The sequence below is a fragment of the Dromiciops gliroides genome, chromosome X, assembly GCF_019393635.1.
Source record: "Dromiciops gliroides isolate mDroGli1 chromosome X, mDroGli1.pri, whole genome shotgun sequence".
Taxonomy (NCBI): domain Eukaryota; kingdom Metazoa; phylum Chordata; class Mammalia; order Microbiotheria; family Microbiotheriidae; genus Dromiciops; species Dromiciops gliroides.
In genome coordinates, this window is record NC_057867.1 from 14265332 (window position 1) to 14290244 (window position 24913).

The window sequence follows — 24913 nt, forward strand, 5'->3', positions numbered from 1 at the left end:
AGGAGGCTGTGACTATGACATTTCCTTAATATGCTCATCTAGTGACCCAGACAAAAATGAAATGCAGTTGGGCTAACATTAATTATCTCTTCTTGAAGAAAGCCATAGTGAGCTTAACTTCCCTGAGGGCTCATAGACCATTTCTTGAAAAATGTGTTCTAATATTTTGCCAAGATTCAAGGCTAAGTTCACTAGTTTATCATTAGAAGTCTCTTTCTGGGGCAGCTAGGTGGCTCAGTGGATAAAGCACTGGCCTTGGATTCAGGAGTACCTGAGTTCAAATCCAGTCTCAGAAACTTGACACTTACTAGCTGCGTGACCCTGGGCAAGTCACTTAACCCTCATTGCCCTGCAAAAAAAAAAAAAGAAGTCTCTTTCTTTGACACTTTTTAAAAAATCAAAATAGTCCCTTGCCGCCAATCTATACAGCAAATGAGTTTGCTTTCCCTGGGCACTGAGCTGACAAAGTAAGTGAGTCAATAGTAATTAAGTATCAATTTTTTATATGTAATATAGGAGTTCAGACTTTCATATATGCTCTTCTTTTGTCTATTTGGGGGGGGAATACTGAAATACTCATGCTTGTTGATACTTGTCAAAATCTGTACTAAAAAAAAGGATAAAAAAGAAAGTGACTAGATAAGACTTTTTAGAAAGATTTGAGTTTTGAGCCTAGTTTTGAAGATAGGAAGTTCAAACCTAGTTGGTAAACAGAGACTATCTTTTTCTTAAGGGAAAGCATATAGAACAGCATATAAGTCACCAAAGCAACTTGTGTGAAAGGCAGATACAATGGTCTGGCTGAAACACAATCCTAGCTAAGGAATTATGGGGAGAGAAAGTGATGAACTACATGTGGCAACAGAAGCTTGTTCTGGGTTCTGAAAATCTTCATGAATAATCCACAAGTTAGATAATCAACACTATTCATTATACTTCTCTCTCACTTAAGATATATAATATGGTCAATCAATTTTTGTAGAATTAATGAATTTGGGGGACAAATAATGAAATAGGTAAGAGAAATAATCACTGGAGTTAGGGCCTTGAAATTCAGTGGTCTTTTTTAAATGCACTCAACAAATCATAACACTGAACATGTTAAAAATAAAAAATTTCAAGGGGCAGCTAGGTGGCACAGTGGATAGAGCGCCGGCCCTGGATTCAGGAGGACCTGAGTTCAAATCCGGCCTCAGACACTTAACACTTACTAGCTGTGTGACCCTAGGCAAGTCACTTAACCCAAATGGCCTTACCCAAAATAAAATAAAATAAAAAATTTCCACCCCATGCCACCAGGTGATAAATAAAACTGTAATGATATGTGTGTGTGTCTGTATACATACACTGTACTAAAATCATCCCAGTGGTTAAAGATTATTACATAGTTTACATTAGTACTTTTCCTAATGTACAGTACACATAATTGATTTTTCAAGAGTACCACTACCTTTAGGGCAGCTTGTGGCACAATGCATAAAGTGGTCAGCCTGGAGGCAGGAGGACCTGAGTTCAATCCAGCCTGAGATATTTATTAGCTGTGTGACTCTGGGCAAGTCACTTAAGCCTGTTTACCTCAGTTCCTCATCTGTAAAATGAGCTGGCAAACCAGTCCACTGTCTTTGCCAGGAAAACCCCAAATGGGGTCATGGAGAGTCGAGCATGACGAAAACGACTCAACTACCACCACCACCACTACCTATACTGTCTAGTAAAATACAGAACCTGTATCATAAGAACCAGAAATTAGTAAGACACTTCAAGAAAACAGCATTTGCTACCTCAACAAAGCACCTGTGAATATGGAAACACCTTCCACCTCTCAAGTCAAAGAAATGTTAGTATGATTAAAAATTAAGACCACTTTATTGGACACTACGAAGAAAGTTAAGTAGAATTGTGAAATGGACACATAACCATCATTTTGTTACTTTAATCATTTTGCTGCTAGACTCAATAATTTCACTTTTTTTTTTTTTTAGTGAGGCAATTGGGGTTAAGTGACTTGCCCAGGGTCACACAGCTAGTAAGTGTTAAGTGTCTGAGGCTGGATTTGAACTCAGGTACTCCTGACTCCAAGGCCAGTGCTCTATCCACTGAGCCACCTAGCTGCCCAATAATTTCACTTTAAATGTTTGTGTGCCCACTGAAATATCTTTTCAAAGAAGAAATATGAAAAGGATGACATTTAATACAATCAAAATTATGAAGCTCATCAGCCGAAAAGAGAAAACCATGTAGAATAACAAAAAATGGACATTTTTTAATGGAGATAGAAATGAAAAGTGAGGATGCCCTCTAGAACAATGCAGCTTTAAAATGTAGGAGACAACTCACAAATACCAAGCCAGCCATGTCACAGATCTGTCACCCTGACAAGCACCATTAAGCAAAAAAGCCTTGTGACTACTGGAAATCCTGTAGTTTTCTATCATTTCAATCTAACACTGGTTTTGAAGAGTGACAAAGTTACAAATTAAATCACTACATGTGGATCAATTGATGTGGTCTGATTATCACTATATTATTTAATTGAATAAATATGAATTAAGTGACTATGATGTACATGATTATACCTTTTTTTGAAAGGTAATAAAAACATGGGTTGGCACTTACACATATTAAATATAGCAATAATATTTGTGTAGAAATACTTACCATGATATCAATAATCTTGTATGTATGAATGCAAATTATCCAAAGAATTTTGCTTGCAAATTCCTATCAATGTAAGCAGAACTGGTCATAAAAGAATTCCTTTAAATTCTTACTTTCTGTGAGGCCTCTATTAGACTAATAAGAGACCTATAAAACAAAATCCTTACTTACACTGACTGCCTAAAGAGAAAAAAATGGCACCCATGAAAGGGGCATCTCATTTTACGTGCTTTACTTAGCCTAAGACTTAACAATCTTCAGAAGAACAACCTGAAAAAGAGGGCAGGACAAAACCTTCAATCTTTTGAGATTCAGGGTCTAATTCTTCATAATCACGGTAATAAAAGATCACATTTAGATTGTGTCTTAAGGTTTGCAAAACACTTTATCTCATTTTATCCTTACAATGACCCAGGAAGCTAAGTGCTGTTATTATCCTTGTTTTATATGTGAGGAAATGAAGTACAAAGACGTCACACAGCTAACAAGTATCTGAGGCCAAATTTGAATTCAAGTCTTCCATATTCCAAGTACCCTCTCCACTAGACCATCCAGCTGTGTCACACAATCTCAGAACTGGACAGGAAATCTGAAGTCAGGTTACTGCAGAATACTTGATCAGGAATCTACCTATTAAGTCGTCATCAAGCCACTACTTGAAAGTCTCCAGTTAGGAGCTCACTACCATGGGTAAGATTGTGAACTCTACTGTGAGGCAGCTCTAACCATCAGGAAATGTTCCCTTTTACAGAGACAAAAGTAGCATTTCTACAGCTTCCACCTACTGCTCCTAGTACTTCCACCTGTCGCCATATAAAACAGATCTGATGACGTTTTCACACGATAGCAATCATTTAAAGGCCTTCAGACTTTTCTTCAAGCTAAATACCCTACTCCTTCAATATATCCCTCATGTGGAATGGCTCTCCAGTTCAGTCACCATTCACTGGTGGCTCCATCTTGTCAATCTTATTCCTACTCTGGGTCAGGGGACACATTCTGGTCATTACTTCTTTTCTTACTGCAATCTATGGAGCTTCCATCCCTAAGAAGAATAACAAGAGAAGACTTTGATATGACACCTCAAACGTTACACAGTGCTTTGTATGTGTTATCTCACTTAATCACCATGCAAGTCCTCTTTCTCCATCTTCATCTTTCTTGACCTTGTTGATGCATTTGACAATGATGACCATTTTCTCCACCTTGATATTCTCTCCTCTCTAGGATTTGAAGATATGGGCCTCTGCTACATATTCTCCCCATCTAACTATTCTTTCTCCGGCTCCTTTACTAGATGGATCTAAGCCTTGTCACAACCCTTAAGTGTTTAAGTACAGCTGGCTTTGTCCTGATTCTTATCTACTTTCTCACTTGATGGCCTCATCAGCTCCAATGGATTCATGATCATTTCTATGAAGATGATTCCCAGGTATGTCTGTGTAGCCTTACTCTTTCTCTTAATGTACCATCTTGCCAACATTTTTTACTGGCTACTTCCACCTTGGTATGCCATAGGCATTCCAAATTTAAAACATCCACAAGAGAACTTATCTTTCCTCCAAGTCCAATCCTATTTTACACTTCCCTAATTTTGTTGAGGGCACCACTATCCTTCCAGTTAATGAGTCACAAACTCTGCATCATTCTTGACTCTTCACTCTCAGTCTTCCACCTACTCCCATATCCAGTCATCTGTGAAGTCTTATCATTTCTCTGTCCATAATCACTTTCATATCTGTCCTTCTTTTTTCACTCACTAATCCATGAACCTAATTTAAGCCCTCATCACCTCTCATGTAAACTAGTGTAAGAGCCTCCTACTCAGTCCCCTTGACTCAAGTCTCTGACTTCTCCAATCTATCTCTTTCCCAGCTTCCAAAATACAAGCAAAGGTGTGGACATGTCATGCCCCTATTTGACAAATTACAGTGATTCTCCATTACTCTAAGGACCAAATATAAACTGGAACCTTCTTTATGCATATATACTAAAGTCCATTGAAACTGCTCTTGCATTTCTCTCTCATCTCCATGCCTTTCCACTGAAAGATTGCAAGCCCACCTCACTTCTACCTCTTAGATTTCCCCATATATGTTACCTTCTACATGAAAACTTTCCCAGTTGCTTCCACTTGCTAGTGCTTTCCCTCCTAAATGACCTAGTATCCATTTTGAATATACATGTTGTTCTTTGTACACTTTGGATATAGCAGAGGGTCAAAAGTAGGCACTTGATGAATGCCAGTGGAGAGACTATTCCTTACAAGAGTCCTGTGACTTATGTACCATAGATATGATTATCCCCACATGTAACATGGGGAAACTGAGGTAGCATATGAACCCAAGAATGCTCCTGAACCCAAGATGAATGAATACCCTTCAGACAATTTCTTTTCAATCTTAAATGCAAATTCCTAGCTACACATGGTCAAAAGTCAGAAGTAACAAAACCCAGTATAAAGTTAACATAACATAATTACTGAGATGACAAGGAAATGATCATTATTATTGGTTTATACGTTTGTGGTCACAATCTGGCAACCTACCTTCTAAAAAGTAGTAACTAAATTATATATTGGGGCCTCCAAGTTTTAACACAGCATGTGTCCCAATTATGGTAAATGTTTAATGAATTATTGCTTATTACCAACAAAAACTTAAGCATATTCTGGCCTTATCAGTTTTTTTTAAGAGGCAACTGTATTGTCAGCTGTAATTGAAACATCCACTTAATTTCTGTCAACATTTTACTAAGAAAAAAACCTTAGTTAAAATCTTTGACCTTCAATGAAGAGTTTTAAATATGTCAAATTATTAAATATTTTTACTACCAATTGGAATATTTTACAAGATCATTTTCAAAAAGCATAAGTGAAGAGAGTGTAGATCAGTTTGTAAAAGCACTAACATTATGTTAATAAAATTGTATAAAATTAGAAGTTATTAGGTTAACTCTGGTTCAATTTTTTTTACTATTATCAGCAACTATTTGGAAAAACAACTTCAAATTCAACAAAACGGACCATTTCTAAACACTTCTTTTAGTTGTGAAGCAATTAATCTGATATCAAAACTGTGACTAAAGTACTAATTTTTTTTGGTGGAGCAATGAGGGTTAAGTGACTTGCCCAGAGTCACACAGCTAGTAAGTGTCAAGTGTCTGAGGCCAGATTTGAACTCAGGTCCTCCTGAATCCAAGGACGGTGCTTTATTCACTGTGCCACCTAGCTGCCCCTAAAGTACTAACTTTTAATGGAATTATTTTGGCATTTCATATCACCTCTTAGATACCAGTCCCAACTAATTTTATTTCTAGGTTAAAAACAAAAAAAAAAAAAGGAAAAAAGAAGCACATTGCCAGAAGTAGAGCTTGGTGTCAATTACAGAGTGTGATTGACAGAACATTTCCATTCTTCTGAATTTTTGTTTCTTCTTAGTCTCTTATTACCAAGGCCAATTGTTTTGTAAAGACTTCTGCTTTGATTAGAACTCTTAGAAATAGCAAGTGATAATAAAATGTGCCTTTCATATTTTGTAATTTATATACTATTTCAAATTATATAATTGATAATTGGCCAACAAAGTGCGCCCTTCAAATGTTGAAAGTACTAAGAAAGGCAGAAGGACTTTGTAAAATAACTAGTCTTGGCAACAGAGGGCTAGAAAGAAACATAAAGCATTCGATTGCCAAGTGGTCTGGATTCACTGCAAATTCTGCTGTGTATGTATATACATAAACAAAGACAAAGGAAATCTGATATAGTATAACTTGTTTTGGCTCAGAACTTTGCATAGTATATTGTGTCCCAAAAGTCTTAGTGAAGTTTTAAGATAGTAAATCTTAAATATTATTAGCTTATTGTATGTTTAAATATTATAAGTTTTTTAAGCTATCAGTACTTAAAGCTCCACTAAGACTTATGGGATATGCTATATTTTGGTACACAACTTGATTTCTGGGAGCCCCGTGGAAAAAGCAGAAGCGTAAATGGTAAATAAATTGGGAGGTGGGGAAGGCTCCAAGCATGACAGCACTGTAGACATAGAGTCAAGAAGAGAGTGCCCAGTTTTGCCACTTACTTGCTATGTAACCTTTAACAAGTGACCTCACCTAACTGCTCTCAGCTTTTTCATCCACAAAACGAGTGGTCTGCTGAGTGATTTCTAAAGTCCCTTCCAACTATAATGTTATGAGATTCTTTGAAAGTATTTCACCTCAAGACTCAACTGCTATATCCCAACTATAAACTTGATTGTTTTGTAGCAAATGTCTAATAAGGAAAGGGGTCCAAGACATCACTATGTACAAACAAACAACATTTTGGTTTACTAATGTTTATTTGCAGAAATATAGAAATAGGGTTGGAAGAAGAAACTGTGCAGAATTAGTGTGTTATACATTCCCACATGGGGCAGCCTGAGATCACCATCTGAAGAGTTCATGTTCTCATTTAGGAAAAGAAACCCTTAATGGGTACATTCAGTTCCTCCTTTAGTTATCTTTACAATCAACAGCCTCCTTGGTCTTGTGTCCTTTTTCTAGAAACCTCTCTGATCTCAAGTCCATGAAAAGGACTCTTCCCCATCTACCTGTTCATTCTGCAGACAAATGCCTAACCTCTTCTCTAAAAAGATTTATGTTCTTATAGCCTTATCTTCAAACCACACTGTAGACAGAAAAGTCTCTTGAACAATTCCCCTGAAGTCTCATGGGAAGCTATTTTGGATAACTAGGTTTGCAAATTTCTAAAATTGCTATCTACTTGATAGTAGCTATCTAAAACTAAGAGCCATCATTATATGTAATGGAGATAAACAAATGGCCTTTCCAGTAAGATCAGGGATAAAGAAAGGAGGTCAATTGTCACTATTATTATTTTATATACTATCAGAAATGAGAGCTATATCTTGGATAAGACAAGAAAAAGAAACTGGGGTTTTAAGCAAAGGCAAAGAGGAAACAAAATTGGCACTTTTGCAGATGACATGATAGTTTATTTAGAGAACATCAGGAGGAAGATGAGTGGAGCCAAAATGGCACAGAAAAGGCAGTGACTGACCTGAGATCCACGAAATTCCCCTCCAAATAACTTTAAATAATACCTCAAAATAAAATCTAAAGGATCAGAATGCAACAAAGGATGGGGGTAAAACAACGCTCTAGCCCAAGATTACTTAGAAGGCCAGCAAGAAAGGTTTGTTGCACTAGGGTGAAAATGGAGCACAGTCTAGCATAAATGGTGTAGGCTGAGCCCCAGCAAACAAACAGTAGGTCATGGGGGAGACTGAATCAGTGGTGGCAAGGACAGCTTCTGGAACTCTTGGCCAACAACAGGTAAAGGGGTTGGACAACTGCTTAGAAAAAGATTACAGAGGTCCCTTTCCTGGCACTGGGGGCAGGAATCTGTTGTATTGCTCATACGCTGATCCAGGCTGCACTCCTAAGGTGAGAAGAAACACTAGCACACCAGAGGTTAGGGCCACAGGGGAATAGGGACTCTGGTCAGAGTTCCAAGGCTAAAAGGAGTGCTTGTGGTCACTCACAGCCCAGAATACAAGGCAGGAAAATAGTAACCACACCTTTCCTTAGATGCTACTACCTTAAAAGAACTGAAAACATACAGATCCAAAGAAAGACCTCTAAAAAGCAGCACAAAAAATCTGAAGCTTGGGACACTACACCCTCCACCCCAAAATCTGAGCCCCACCTTAACATACAGTTAAAATGTCAAGAAAGAGACTGGATAAATGAGCAAACAACAATAATGATCCAAAAAAATCCTCATAATAGAAAAATATGATGGTGATTGTAAAGAAGAAAACACAAACTCAGAGGAAGAAAAAATCAAAACTGCTACATCCAAAGCCTAAAAGAAAAATCTGAATTGCTCTCAGGCCCAAAAAGAATTCCTGGAAGAGCTCAAAAAGGATTTTCAAAATCAAAAAAGAGAGGTAGAGAAAAAATGGGAAAAGAAATGACAGTCATGCAAGAAAATCATGGAAAAAGATGCAACAGCTTGGTAAATGAGGTACAAAAATTGCTGAAGAAAAAAACTTAAAAAACAGAATAGGCCAAATGGTAAACAGACACACAAAAATCCACTCAAGAGAAGGATACCTTAAAAAAACAGGAATTGGCCAAATGTTAAAAGAGGTACAAAATTCAATGAAGAAGAGAATTCCTTAAAAAGTAGACTTGGCCAAATGGAAAAGTAAGTGAAAATGCTTACTTAAAAAATAATGCCACTTTTGGCTTTCATAGCGGGATCATAGCAGTGGGCAAGAACAAGCACCTCACCAAAAGCAGCAAAAAAGGAGCCAAGAAGAATATGATTGATCCATTTTCAAAGAAGGATTGGTATGATGTGAAAACACCAGCTATGTTCCACATTTGCAATATTGGCAAGACAGTGTTTACAAGAACTCAAGAAACAAAAATTGCCTCTGATGGTCTCAAGGGTTGAGTTTTTGAAGTGAGACTTGCTGAACTGCAGAATGTTGAGGTTGCTTTTCATAAGTTCAACTTAATTACTGAAGATGTTCACGGTAAAAATTGTCTAATTTCCACAGAATGGACCTTACCTGGGACAAGATGTGCTCCATGGTCAAAAAATGGCAGACCATGATTGAAGCCCATGTTCATGTCAAAACTACTGATGGCTACTTGCTCCGCCTCTTTTGTGTTGGTTTTACCAAAAAGCACAACAACCAGATCTGTAAGACCTCTTATGCCCAGTACCAATAGTTCTGTCAAATTTGTAAGAAAATGATGGAAATCATGACCCAGGAGGTACAGATAAATGACTTAAAATAACCTGTCAATAAACTAATTTCAGACAGTATTGGAAAAGACACAGAAAAGGCTTGCCACTCCATTTACCCTTTCCATGATGTATTTGTTCAAAAAGTCAAGATGCTCAAGAAGCCCAAATTTGAATTGGGAAAGCTAATGGAACTCCATGGTGAAGGTGGCTCTGGAAAACCATCAGGAGATGAAACAGGCATAAAAGTAGAAAGGGCTAACCCTATGAGCAACCAGTTCAAGAATCTGTCTAAAATCACTTTTAAAGGCTGCAAATAAAAATTTATCATTGTGAAAAAAAATAATGCCTTAAAATTAGAATTCAGCAAGTGGAAGCTAATGGATTTATGAGACATCAAGAATAATCTAACAAAATCAAAAGAATGAAAAAATAGTAGAAAATGTAAAATGCTTCATTGGATAAACAAATGGCCTGGAAAACAGATTCAGGAGAGAGAATTTAAGAATTAGTGGACTACCTGAAAGCCATGATAAAAAAAAAGCCTAGACATTATCTTTCAAGAAATTATCAAGGAAAACTGCCTTGATATTGTAGAACCAGAGTATAAAAATGGAAATTAAAAGAACTCATCAAGGAGGCAGAGCCAAGATGGCAGAAGAAAGGCAGTGACTTGCCTGAGCAAGGGTGAAATAGTTTTCCAGCCAAAGACAATTTAAAAGGTCAGCAGGAAAGGTCTGTTATACCTGGCTGAGATGGAGCACAACCTGCCACTGGCTGTACCAGCACAGACCCAACTCCAACAAACTAGAAGCAGGCCCCAGAAGCCTCTGAATCAGCAGTGGCAGCAACTACTTCTGGGACTCAGCCCATAGATGGTAAGGGAGTCAAAGAGTTGGTCAGGAGATTATAGGGATCTCTTTGCTAGCACTGAGGCTGGAATCTGTTGTTTTGCCCATACTTGGATGCAGGTCACAGTCTTGGGTGACAGTCCCAGGCTGGGGAGGAACACAAGCACACAAGAGCTTACAGCCACAGTAGAGCAGGACTCTATTCATAGTTCCAGGGCAGAAAAGCAGGCCTGTGGTTACTTACAAACCAGAGCACAGGCCAGGAGAGTGGTGAGCATATTTCTCCTTAAATCATACCACCTTGGAAGAACGAAGGACTTACAAATTACTAGAAGTACCACAAAGAACAGCTGCTCAAAACCCCATAAGCTTGAGACAGTGCACCCTCCACCCTAGAAGCAGTACCCCACTTTAACAAAGAGTTAGAAGTCAAGAAATAGGCTGGGTAAATGAGCAAACAGGAAAAAATGCTGACCCTATAAAGTTTCTATGGTTACAAGGAAGATCAAAATACACCCTCAGAATAATATAACAAAGCCAAAGCTCCTACATACAAAGCTTCCAAGAAAAATATGAATTGGTCTCAGGCCACACAAGGGCTCAAAAAAGACTTTGAAAATAAAGTAATAGAGGCAGAGGTAAAAAGAGAAAGAGAACTGAGAGTGATGCAAGAAAATCATGAAAAAACAGTCAACAGGTTAGTAAAGGAGACACAAAAAATACTGAAGAAAATATAACACTTTAAAAAACAGACTAGGCCAAATGGTAAGAGAGGTATAAAAAGACAATGAAGCAAAGAGTGCCCTGAAAACCTGAATGGGCCAAATGGAAAAGGAGATACAAAATCTCTCTAAAGAAAATAATTCCTTAAAAATTAGGATTGAGCAAATGGAAACTAATGACTTGATGAGAAATCAAGAAGCAAGAAAGTAAAACCAAAAGAATGAAAAAATAAAAGGCAATGTGAAATATTTCAATGGAAAAACAAATGACTTGGAAAATAGATCCAGGAGGGATAATTTGAAAATTATTTGACTACCCCAAAGTCACAATCAACAAAAGAGCCTAGACATCATCTTCCAAGAAATTGTCATGGAAAACTGCCCTGATATTCTAGAACAAGAAGGTAAAATAGAAATTAAAATAATTCAATGACCTCCTGAAAGAGATCCTAAAATGAAAACTTACAGGAATATTATAGCCAAATTACAGAGCTCCCAGGTCAAGGAGAAAATATTGCAAGCAGCCACAAAGAAACAATTTGGTCAGGGTAACCCAAGATTTAGCAGCTTCTACATTAAAGGATCAGAGAGTTTGGAATATGATATTCTGGAGAGCAAAAGAACTGGGATTACAACCAAGAATCACCTACCCAGTAAAACTGATTATAATCCTTCAAAGGGAAAAATGGGAATTCAATGAAAAAGAGGACTTTCAGGCATTCTTGAGGAAAAGACCTGAGCTGAATAGAAAATTTGACTTTCAAATACAAGACTCTAGAGAAGCATAAAAAGGAAAACACAGGGGCAGCTAGGTGGCGCAGTAGATAGAGCACCAGCCCTGGAGTCAGGAGGACCTGAGTTCAAATCCGGCCTCAGACACTTGACACTTACTAGCTGTGTGACCCTGGGCAAGTCACTTAACCCCAATTGCCTCACTTAAAAAAAAAGGTAAACATAAAAAATAAATCATATGGGATATTAAAAGATTAAACTGTTTACATTCCTACATGGGAATATGATACTTGTAACTCATAAGAACTTTCTCATTATTAGGGCAGCTGGATGCTGGATATTTAGACAGAGGGCACAGGCATGAGTTGAATATGAAGGGATGATATCTTTAAAAAAATAAAATTAAGGGGTGAGAGGAATGCAGTCGGAGAAAGGGAAAGGGCGAGCTAGAATGGGATAAAGTATCTTACATAAAAAAAAACAAAACAAGAAAAAGCTTATATAGTGGAGGGGAAGATGGGGGAGGTGCTGGGGAGTGAGTGAACCTTATTCTCATCAGAATTGGCTCAAAAAGGGACTAACATACCCACTCAATTGGGTATAGTAATCTATCTTTTCCTTCAGGAAAGTAGGAGGGGAAGGGGATGAGGAAGGGTAGGTGATACAAGGGAGAGCAGATTGGGGGAGGGGCAGTCAGAAGCAAAACACTTTTGAGGAGGAACAGGGTGAAAGGAGATAGAAAATAGCGTAAATGTCATGAGGAGGGAATAGGATGGAGGAAAACACAGTTAGCAATAGTAACTGTGAAAAAATTTTGAAGCAAGTTTGTCTGACAGGCCTCATTTCTAAACACATAGAGAACTGAGTCAAATTTGTTAAAATAAGTATTTCCCCAATTGATAGATGATCAAAAGATATGAAGACTGTTCAGATGAAATAATCAAAGCTACTTATAGCCATATGAAAAAATGCTCTAATTCACTATTGATTGGAGAGATGCAGGTCGAAACAATCCTGGGGTACTACCTCATGCCTATTGGATTGAATAATAGAACAGCAGAGGAAAATGACAAATGTTGTTGGGGATATAGGGAAAATGAGACATTAATGCACTCTTGGTGAAGTTATAAACCAATTCAAACAATCTGTAGAGCAATTTGGAACTATGGCCAAAGGGCTATAAAATCAGGCATACTCTTTGACCTAGCAATACTGCTACTAGGTCATTATCCAAAAAAGTATTTTTTTAAAAAGTTGATTTCAAAATTGAGGAGATGCAGGGGCAGCTAGGTGACACAGTGGATAAAGCACCAGCCCTGGATTCAGGAGGACCTGAGTTCAAATCCAGCCTCAGACACTTGATACTTACTAGCTGTGTGACCCTGGGCAAGTCACTTAAAAACCTCATTGCCCCACCAAAAAAAAAAAAAAAAGAAAAAAGAAATTGAGGAGATGCCCATCAACTAAGGAATGGCTGAACAAATTGCGGGATTATGATAGAACACTATCGTGCTATAATAAATGATGAACAGAATGCTATCAGAAAAACCTGGAAAGAATTTACACGAGCTGATACAAAGTGAAATGTACTATATACAAAGTAACAGAAATATTGTAAGATGACCAGTTGTGTATGACTTAGCTCTTCTCAGCAATATAATGATCCAAGACAAATCTGAAGGACTTATGAAAAATGTGATCCATTTCCAGAGAAAGAACTGAAGTTGTCTGAATACAGATTAAATCATAATTTTTTAGTTCTTCTTTCTTAAGTTTTTTTGTCTTTTCTTTTACAACTTGACTAATATGGAAATATTTTGTATGACCACACATGTATAACTTATACTGAATTGCTTGTGTTTTTAAGGGGGGGAGGGAGGGAGGAAGAGAATTTGGAATGCAAAGTTTTAAAAATGGATGTTAAAAATAGTTTTTATATGTAATTAGGAGAAAAAATAAATTCTAAATAGAAAAAAGTGTACCCACAATCCTGTGGAAAAAAAGAATTCACCAATTAGCTCCTGAAAGAGGTTCTCAAATGAAAACTCATAGGAATATTATAGCCAAATTTCAGGGCTTCCTGGTCAAGGAGAAAATTTTGTAAGTGGCCAGAAAGAAACAATTCAAATGTTATGGATCAACAGTCAGGAAAACAGAAGATTAAGCAACTTTTACATTAAAGAATCAGGGGGCTTGGAATATCATCTCCAAAGGGGCAAAAGAGCTAGGAACATTGGACATAATTATTCAGGGGGAAAAAATGGATATTCAATCAAACAGAGGACTTTCAAGCATTCCTGATGAAAAGACCAGAGCTGATTAGAAAATTTGACTTTCAAATATAAGAATCAAGAGAAGCATAAAAAGCAAGTTTCACTGATAAAGGCCTCATTTCTCAAATATTTAGAGAAGTGAGTCAAATTTATAAAAATATGAGCCATTCTTCAATTGATAAATAGCCAAAGATTATGAACAGGTGATTTTTAGAAAAAGCAATGAAAGCAACCTACACTGATATAAAAACATGATCTAAGTAATTTACTGATTAGACAAATGCAAATTAAAACAACTCTGAGGTACTACCCCACACCTATCAGATTGGCTAACACCACAGAAAATGAAAATGACAAGTGACAAACGTTGAAGGGGATTTTGAAAAACAGACACTAATGCATTGTTGGTACTAAGTCAATCATTCTTTAGAGTAATGCGGAACTATGCCCGAAGGTCTATAATACCATGGATACCCTTTGACCTAGCAATACCATTATTAGGTCTATATCCCAAAGACGCTAAAAACAAAAAGGAAAAGTACCTGTATCTATTAAAATATTTATAGCAGCTCTTTTTGTGGTAACAGAATTAGAAATTGAGGGAATGCCCATCAATTGGGGAATGGCTGAACAAGTTGAAGTCTATGATTATGGGCTATAAGAAATGATGAGCAAGATGCTCTCAAACTGAGAAAGACTTAAATGAACTGATGTAAAGTGAAATGAGCAGTATCAGGAGACCATTGTATACAATAACAGCAATACTGAACAATAATCAACTGTAAATGACTGAGCCATTCTCAGCAATACAATGATCCAAGGTAATTCTGAAGGACTTATGATGAAAAATGATATCCACCTCCAGAGAAAAAAATTGTTAGAGTTTGAATGCAGATTGAAATAAACATTTTTTTAACTTTTTCTTGGGTGGTTTTTTGGTCTATGTTTTCTTTCACAATATGACTAACATGGAAATAGATTTTGCACGATTGCATATGTATAACCTATTTCAAATTGCTGGCCTTCTCAATCAGGGGAAGGAGAGAAGGAAGGAAAGAATATGAAATTCAAAAAAATTTTAAATGTTAAAAACTGCTTTTACATGTCATGGGGAAAAGAAAATACTAAATAAAGTCAGTGAAAATTAATCGAAACAATAACTTTAGCAAAATTGCAGGAAATTGCCAATGCAAAAAATGTATTTTGCTTGAATATGCATATATATTACAAGGGTTTTCTTTCTTTTCATTGTGGTGGTGATGAAGGAGGAAGGTAGAGAAGATGGATTTTTATTAATTGAAAAAATAAAATTAAATTTTAAAAGGTTTAAAATTGCTATCTACTTTAAATGCATCCTTAGAATGCTGTTTGAAGAGATAATTACCCAGAGAAAATTCATTATCTCCTTGAATTCAAAGTTCTAGAAAAATTTCGCAAATTAGGTAACTAAAATGGTACTAAATTACCTCTCTGTCAAAATGAAGTGAAGGAGAAGAAAATCATACTTGAATATTCATCAAAGTCCTGGATATAGTTCAGTGATTTAGTCAAACCACCATAAAATCTTCTTGTCTAGCAGGTTCATTTTCAAGTTGTTGGTGTGGGTGTGTGTGTGAATGATAGATAAGGTCTTCTACTTCTCTGAAACCAACTCTCTAGGTAAACTGCTTTACAAGCATGATTCAGCAGAAGTAAGCTGAGGGCATATTTACAAGTTATTCCCTTCGAGAAAATTTCAAGTCACACAAGGCTGCATGGGTCACTAACATGGCTTAGTATGTCAAGGAACCCAGATTTCACAAATGCTGGTTCTCTTCTTAAAACCCTGATCAGAAGCTCTTCTGCCATCACTACCACCACCACCATCATGATAACTGCCATTTATATAGATCACTTACTATGTGCTAGGCACTGTGCTAAGTGCTGCACAATTATTTTCACAGTTGACTCTCACAACAAACCTGGTAGGTAGGTGTTATTTTTATCAGCAATTTACAGATAAGGAAACTGAAGCCAATGGAGTTTAAGTGACTTGCCCAAGGTCACAAAGCAAGCAAGTATCTGAGGCCTGATTTGAACTCAGGTGCTCCTGACTCCAGGGCCAGTGCTTTATCCACTGTGCCACCTAGCTGCCCCCCCCCATTTGACTTTTTTTTTCTTTTTTTTTTTTTTTTGAGGCAATTGGGGTTAAGTGATTTGCCCAAGGTCACACAGTTAGTAAGTGTTAAGTGTCTGAGGCCGGATTTGAACCCAGGTACTCCTGAATCCAGGGCCGGTGCTCTATCCACTGCGCCATCTAGCTGCCCCCCCCATTTGACTTTTAACTGAAGTTGATTAATATATATTTTTAAAGCAGGTACTATGTATCAAATGCTATGCTAAGTTTGGGGGGCATAAAGAAAGGCAATATCCTCTGAAAACATGCTTCAATGCCACTCTTTTCTTCCTTTCTTTGGCTAGCTAGCTCCCCTCTCTTGCTCCTAAATTCCCCTCTCAAAAAAGAAAAAAACCCGATAAGCCTTGAAAGAAATAAACATAAAGCAAAACAACTCCACACATTTACCATTTTAAGGAACTTATAAGAAAAAAGAAGACAAAGAAGAGATCCTGTTTGCTTTCTCCAAGACTAAGAATTCAGTTGCTTTTCAGCAAAACAAAAAAAAAAAAATCAGATTATCCAGAAAAAATCTTTAAACTGTCCAAAGTACAAGCTTTGACTGGATGCACATCAGCTACTTGTTCCACTGTATTTCTCATCCCTTTCTTATTTTCCACTGGAGGACAGATGCATGCACACAGATTTTGGAGGAAACGTAGGAAATTACTGGGCCTAAGACTTACTAGCAGGAGCACTTGGTTACCTTCTCTTCAGCTTGTGATAGAAGTCTGGACATCTGCTCCCTCCCCCCCCCCATTAGCACACATAACTGATAGGAGTGATATTCAGTTCATAAATGTTAAACTTCAACAATGAGATTTTCCACATGGAGAACCAACTGTGAAAGCCATAAGCAAAAGCTGGAAGATTTTTTCCAGTTGGGTTGGACTTGGGCTTTATTCTCATTAGTTAAATGTCTTTACTTGTTAACATTGGTCACTCTCCAGAAAGTACAAAGAAACTGATGATATTTTTCACAAATCACCCAGTCTCTTCATAGTAAATGAGGAAATCAACATCACCAAACAATTCAGTGAATGTGATATAATAATATTAAGATTACTTTTAAGAAGTTCATTGTAAGTAACTTTTTCCGATCATAAAAATCTATGTAAAAAGAAGACAGTCTGTCCCTTAGAATGAGAAAGTAAAATTATTTGTTTTTTTTTTAATTTTTAGTTACTTTTAATATATCTATAATACAGAGAAAAGAGTTTTGGATTTGAAGTCAGAGAATATCTCTCTCGAGCCTAGTCCCCTAGAACTTGTTGGCCTCTAGTGTCTATTCCAGCTCGAAATCTTTGATCTTATGGACACGTACACAATGTGAGACAAAATGAAAAAGTGAAACTTCTTTGAAGACACTCAATATTTTATTATCACCAACAAAATTATAGCGAGTAAAAATGTCTCAGATCTGGAATTTTTCTTCTTTTTTTCCCACAATGGTTGGGGAGGAAGAAGATCATGGGGGAAAGAGAGAAAATAGATGAATGAAAAAAATTTTAGTTAAAAGTATGTGCATTTATCTGTAGCAATTCTTGTTGGCTAATGTCTTTTGTCAATGAATTAAGACAAGATCAGGAATTCCATCACATTATGGGATAGTTATTATTACTCTCTGTATCATGGAAGAGTGCCACTATTTGAGGCCTCTATAGGATTTCAGAGGTTAAAGGTACCTTCAAGATCACCTTGCCCAAACTCCTTACTTTACAGATAAAGAAGGACATCAAGGTCCAAAAGGCCAAGTAACTGCCCAAGATCATATAGGAAATAAGTGACAAAACCAAGATCTGAACCCTGAGTTTCTGACCCCAAATCTCTTCTCACTATGCCATGCTTTCTCAAGCAAGAAAAATATGTACAAATTATTTCAAACCCATCCTCACTACTGGGAAGATAGCACAAAAGTACATGACCTCCTGACTGGAGGCCAAAAGCATCTTTCCACATGAATGGTGTTAACAGATCAAAGGATTCTCAAGTGGAAAATATCCTAGTACTAGACACAAAGTCTTCAAAGGACAAACCAACTGGATTTGGTGTGGGGGAGATGACTGCTTTGAGGTCATCTTCTAAGTATACTGTAGAAAATGCTAAAAGAATTCAGGAGTCTAATTGTGCCTAAGACTGAAATTTCTGAGAACCAGATTTTCAGTGAATATTCTCTGAATATAAACAACGTCTAGTCATAAAAGCAACTAGAGACAAGCTTCCTGAAATTTTATCCTTGAGCACATTTAGTGTATGCAGAGGAAATCATTATTTTTGAAAGATGTATGCTAGAGTTTTTTAAAAAGTGCAATGCCAGCTGTTATGAATATAATGTCTGTCTAAAAAGCTCTGATCCTGGGATTTTAGAACCATGTCTTTAGCACATCTTGAACATCTTCTAATACAATGGAATAAGAAAATTCATAAATTGCCACTGGGGGAAAAGCAGACGCATAGGAAGTAGAACCAGAAATGGCAGCAGTTAGCAGGGGATATAATCTGATATTGTAACAGCAAGCAGTAAATAAAACCTGGGAGAGGAGAGATAGCATCTTTATGATTGTTGTTAATGGAACAAAAGGTATCTAATCATATCAGCTTCTCTTTTCAAAGAAAATTACAAATATCCTAATAGTATCACATGTCACTGAGTAGTTACTTCTGCTGCCTTCTATTAAAAGGAATTACATGCTTTCAAACAAGGCATTCCTTGCCCATTGCCTGCAGCACGTTATCGGTCTATTCTTATCACATTAAGCCAGACACAGTCAGTTCTCAACAGTCCATACTAATAGAAGGGACATAGATAATTCAAAATAGTTGATAATCCAAAAATTATTCACATTTGCCTTTGGAATGAATTTTATTGTTACAGTAGATTTACCTTCCTAATTATGTTTTGCTTGGGCTTATGTTAAAATTTGTTTACCTTCTATGATTCAGTTTCCCTAAGCATATATCAACTGATGATTGGAGGAAGAGAAGCAATGATGGGGAGCTAGGAGTCTGAAGCACTATTGAATCAAAGGAAAATTAATTATGTATTCAAAACTGGCTATGGGTCATACCTATAGCAGGTCATATGCACAGGGTAAATGAAAACCCAGCTGTATTAGACTAAGAACTCTTGATACAACAACCTAAAAGATTGCTTTTCATCATAATTTTAAGTTCAATTCAATCAAATCAAACAGGCATTTCTTACATGCTTAATATATGCCAGGAACTGTGCTAGGTACTAATGGATAGTAGATAGAAAAGCAAAGGGCAAACAGTGCCTGACCCCAAGGGTCTAACATTTTATTGGGGAAACAGATACACAGAAAAAGGAGGCAGAATATATATCTCAAGTAAATACAAAAGAATTTGGAGGAAGCAAGAGGAAAGGCAGAATAATAGCCAATGAAAGAGAAAATACAACTAATCCTAAATTTTAATGTACTGATATAATTGTGAATGTCACTTAAAATAATCAATTCCAAAAACCCAGAAAGGTTATTTTTTCATGGGAGTAATTTAAGAGTCTAAATGTGGATTCTAATCTGTTCCCCCAGTTTTGGGGGAAACTGACTAAAATCACTGATAAAACGAGTTTAGGTTTTTAAGGGTTGATTGAAAAATAGAAAGAAAAAGATTGAGAACAGAATTCCAACAGCCTGGCATTCCTATCTTTCCTCAAATATCCTGTGAAGTCCTCTGCCACCACCACCACCACCACCACCATCAAGTCAGGAACCCGAAAGAGAGAGAACTCTCCGCACAGTCCCTCTTTCCTCCTTCCTGTCTCCTCCCAGAAATTAGGAGGCTCTTCAAGTTGATTGGCTGGTAGCCTTGATAGACAGCACCCATGAGCAAACGTCACTTCCTGAAGCCAAGGAAAAGCCACATGGCCTTGCCTTTTGAGGCATTTTCCTCATGGTGGAGCTTTCCTATAGTAAGTCTCCAGTAGGTGGCATCATTCTAATCATTACACATGAACATGATAAACCTCTACTTGTTACTTTCATAAAGAAGTAAAAGTTAGTAAAACTAGTGACATTATTAGAGGGATTCTAGCAAGTAAAATGCACAATAAATTAGTTTGGGGGTTTTTGTTGTTACTGTTTTGGGGGTATTTTGCGGGGCAATGTGGGTTAAGTGACTCACCCAGGGTCACACAGCTAGAAAGTGTCAAGTGTCTGAGGCCACATTTGAACTCAGGTCCTCCTGAATCCAGGGCCAGTGCTTTATCCACTGTGCCACCTAGCTGCCCCCCTAATAAATTGTTTTTTTCAAAAGCCTAAGTTATCATGATTGGCTCTTTTGGTTAAATAATTTCCCTTGATTACAGTTTCATCATCTATAAAGTGAAAGGGCTGGCTGACATGGCCTCTGAGGTCCTTTCTAACTCTAAAGCCATGAGCCTATGATCATAAAGCACCTTGCTCTATTGCAAACTGCCAGTGTTGGGGGGAGGGCAGTGAGAGAGACTGAGATAGAGACCAGGAGAGGGAAGGGGAAAGGGAGAGGGAGAGGGAAGGAGAGAGAAGGGGAGGGGGAGGGGGAGGGAAAGAGATAATATCTTAAGTTTTGGCCTTTTGTGATAGTTAGGAAAGAGGGAAAAATGTGACCTGCCATACACTACAGAGAAATCCAAGTCATAATGATATATACCTTAATAAATAGGGTTCTTAATGCATATGTCATTATAATATAGTGGTAAAAATAATTCATTAACAGGAACACAAGGAAGTCTTCTCCCAAAAATCTATTTGTGGGATATTGACACCCAGAAGAATAGCTAAGCAATTTAAGCCAACACACTGGCTTAGGACTTTTTCATCATAAAATGAAAATTCCACTATTTCACTTTCCAAATAGCTTTTATTTACTAGTTTTTCTTTGAATAGTCAAACCACAACATGATATATGCTTCTTCATGCACGTTTTTAAAAAGCATATAGAATTGTAAACATATTTAAGCTTCCATCCAAAAACAAATCAATTGATATGTTCTCCATGGGCCATTGGTAGCCCATCCTTTTGGTATATCAGAATATGTGCTCTTGAATCACCACCTGGGGAAGTATGGCTTCAATTATTAAAGCAATCTCATTTATTTTCCCTTTCTTCCATTCCTAGAGAATTCTAATTAGCTTCAGTCCAATTTTACAGATTGATAAACAGACAGTGAGTGAAGAGGGGATAAAGTGACATCTCATCTCAAGGAAAACTACTATCCAAAACCCTAGATCTAAGTATTATTTTTTAAGGGGATGTCTTCAAGTTCATGATACTGTGGCCTCAGCTCCCTACACAAACCTAGGGAGAGGGAGAAAGGTAAGGAACCAAGTATGAAATATTGGCAAAGGTGGTCCATTTGTGGAGTTTAATGGGGAAGGGTGCATAAATAACTGGTATAAAAAACCAAAGACACAATAATAATTTTTTTCTAATGGAATCCACATTTCTTCACCATCTCCTTTCTCTCTTCACCTCTTTGCAATGAAGCTTCTACCTCTAATGAGCTTGGCAAACCTTTAAGAAGCACAGAAATGTTAGCTGCTACTGTTGTTTTTTCTGTCATTGCTGAAACTGCTCTCTTTAAATTCACTAATGGCCTCTTAGATGCCAAATCTAATGGTCTTCTTCAGTCATCTTCATTGACCTTTGCAGGTTTACATAATGTTGACTCTTTCCTTCTGTCAGCGACACTATTCATTCATTGTCTCTTTTACAAGCTCTATATTCCCTTCATAAATGCTCCCCATGAGTAGTTCCTAAGGATTGGTCCCTGACCAATCACCCCTGTCCTGTCATGCAATTTTATTAACTCCCATGTCTTCAATGAATACCTTTCTATAGATGATCACCAAATCTATACCGTTTTGTTTTGTTTTTGGAGAGGTCAATTAGTGGAGGAAAATTCACTCCTTCATTCAATAAAAATAATTAGGGAGCAGCTAGATGGCGCAGTGGATAAAGCATCAGCCCTGGATTCAGGAGGATCTGAGTTCAAATCCGATCTCAGATACTTGGCACATACTAGCTGTATGACCATGGGAAAGTCACTTAACCCTCATTGACCTGGAAAAAAAAAGAATTAACCCTATTTGGGATGTTCTTGGCAAAGATTCTGGAGTGAGTGATTTGCCATTTCCTTCTCCAGCTCATTTTACAGATGAGGAAACTCAGGCAGAGTTATGTGACTTTCCCAGGATCACACAGCTAATAAGTATCTAAAGCTGCATTTGAATTCAGGTCCTCCTGACTCCAAGGTCAGCCCTCTATTTACTGTGCCACATCTCTACAGAATTTATGTCTCATTGGCACCTTCAATTCAGTAAGTCCTAAACCTTTCCTTCCAAAACTGTTTTTTCTTCTTTCATTATTTTTGTCTAGGGCAACATCAATGACTCAGTTTAACATGTTAATAACTTTATATTCCACGTATTAATGTGAACCAAACCTTTTCCAATTTCCCCTCATATTACTTGCCTATAAAAAGTTCACTATTGGTTAAAAAATCAGACTGTTTAATAAAAGGAAAATCAAGCTGAAGAACATGTAAATTAGGTAAAGTGTCATTCTACTTTTCAAAGGCAAGTGAATATCAAAAACAAGGATCTAACAGCAAGAAAATCATGCCTTTGATAGTGCAGACATTCCACCAATATTCTACAGCTTATTTGAATTGTCATTACTACAGGTAAGCCAAAATTAAAAAGAACAATGATATCAAAAGGACACAAAACCTGTCAGTGTTATAGATTAAACAACTGCAATTGCAATTCAAAGTTAATAGTTTTGTATTTGCAAAAGAATTTGTCAGGCCAAATTATTGTTATAAAAATGAATAAAAGACTTTACATCAGAAGGTCTTCATGGATGGATTTCAGAAGGTCAATGAACATGGAGAGAGGAAATTACATCTTTATCATTGTTTTCCTTTGTAATGCTATGTATTTTACATTATGAATTTAAAAACTTGATTCTGAGAAGGGATCCATGGAATAAAAGAGGTTATGTGTGCCTGCTAACAATTAATAATTGAAACAATCTTTGTTTATTCTAAAGTGCTCAGCAGTAGGGTAATGAAATGATCAGTTGTTTTTTATTCATAACTTTTTTAAATGGATCATATTTTTACAAACATACTCAGAGTAAGGAGACTAAGGGAAGGGGGGGTCATGAAAATCTGTTTCTTAGCTGTATACTCGTACCTCATAATAATTTGGGAAAGAAATTCCTGCAAATATGTAACTGACTCATTTGTCACTAGAATCTCCTATGGGGTAAAGGCATGTCAGATTGTCACTAACAGCTCCCAGTGAAGGCTGCAAAGCAGTGCAGGAATGGCATAGCCAGAGATATTGTATCTCCAACCATTAGTGTGGTGCAAACCCAATTCTTCAACTTAGTGGTAGTGTAGCCTAATGGAACGTGCAGTGGACTAAGACAAGACCCATGGGATCCCAGCACTGGCTTGCCCATTTATGAGCTGTTAGGATAAAGTGAAATCAAAGAATCACGGAAATAAGAGCTGGAAAAAACTGTAGAGATCACCTCTTTTTTCACAACAGTCTCATTCTGCAATTGCATAAATAAAGGTCAGTAGCTGTAAAAATAATCTGGAGTTGTGAAGCACTAGACTAGGCCACTTTGACCTAGGCCTTGCCCTCCCCACCCTCCCCCCTCCATTGTATTTGTCTGTGTACAAATGATATTACCACACCCTAGCTGGATGCAAGCTCTTCCAAATCAGAAATTGCTTTATTTTTCCCCTTTTTCTTCACAATGCCTACATATATCAGGGACACTTAACACACACTTATAGAACTTTGAGAATTATTGCTATAAATTTTCAAAGAACAGCCTTCAACTTCAGCAAGGGGAACTGCAGTTGGTGGAGAGAATATGTAATGGTTCTTTTCAAAGTCCGTAGCCACTCCATTTGAACCAATTTCTGGAAGCCTTGAGCCCCCCAAATAGGGCAAAAGTCTCTTTTCCTTATCAAGTGAGACTCATTGGTCTCTGTCTGAATGCAAGGGCCAAGAGGAAAATCCAAACCTTTCAATAAAAATGAATTAAATACCTACTGTTCATGGAATACTCTGCTAGACACTGGAGGGAGATAGTTTAGAGAAGGCATAGGCTCTCCTCTCATGGAGCATAAATCCCAGTAGGTGGCTGAGAAACAAACACGGCAATACTTGTAAATGTGACAAGAGAAGTGCATTATAGAGTTGTATGTGTTAAGTAAGGTCCATGGAGGAAGGGTGTTATGTAGAGGGTAGATAAAGTCTCATGGAGAAGGTGACAGTTAAGGTGGGAAGGCTAGCTGTTAAACACACATAGAAGTCATATTTAGAAGCACATGCATATCTACATGTAAATGGATGTAAAGAAGTTTGGTAAAGTGATAGCAATAAATGATACCAATTATTTTTATTTATGGAAACTCAAATGACTTTTGTTTTCTTTTGCCCAAATTGCCTGAAACGATTGTCTCAAAGCATACAAATTATTTATATGATACAAATGGTGAGCTGATTTCCAGACAGAATCAGTGCATGCTATTCTAGTCCACCACCTGAAATAGCTCCCTAAGCCCTCTCCATTTGCTCCCTTGTGTATTAAAGCTCACAGTCAAGAAACAGCTAAACATTGTGTCATTAAGATAGCACATTATTTGTTGGGACACCAGAACTTCCAGGCCAAACTTCCCTTAGAAAAATCATATACACACTGTTGGCTGCTCAAGATGACATGTAATTATT

The 24913-nt window shown here is 37.1% G+C and overlaps 1 protein-coding gene and 1 pseudogene across 4 annotated transcripts in view; one reads left to right on the plus strand and one right to left on the minus strand.

Moving 5' to 3' along the window:
- Positions 1–24913, minus strand: part of DIAPH2 (diaphanous related formin 2) — a 908274-nt gene that overhangs the window by 609464 nt on the left and 273897 nt on the right. The gene's annotated exons all lie outside the window — the stretch shown is intronic.
- Positions 1663–9716, plus strand: LOC122733493 (annotated as a pseudogene).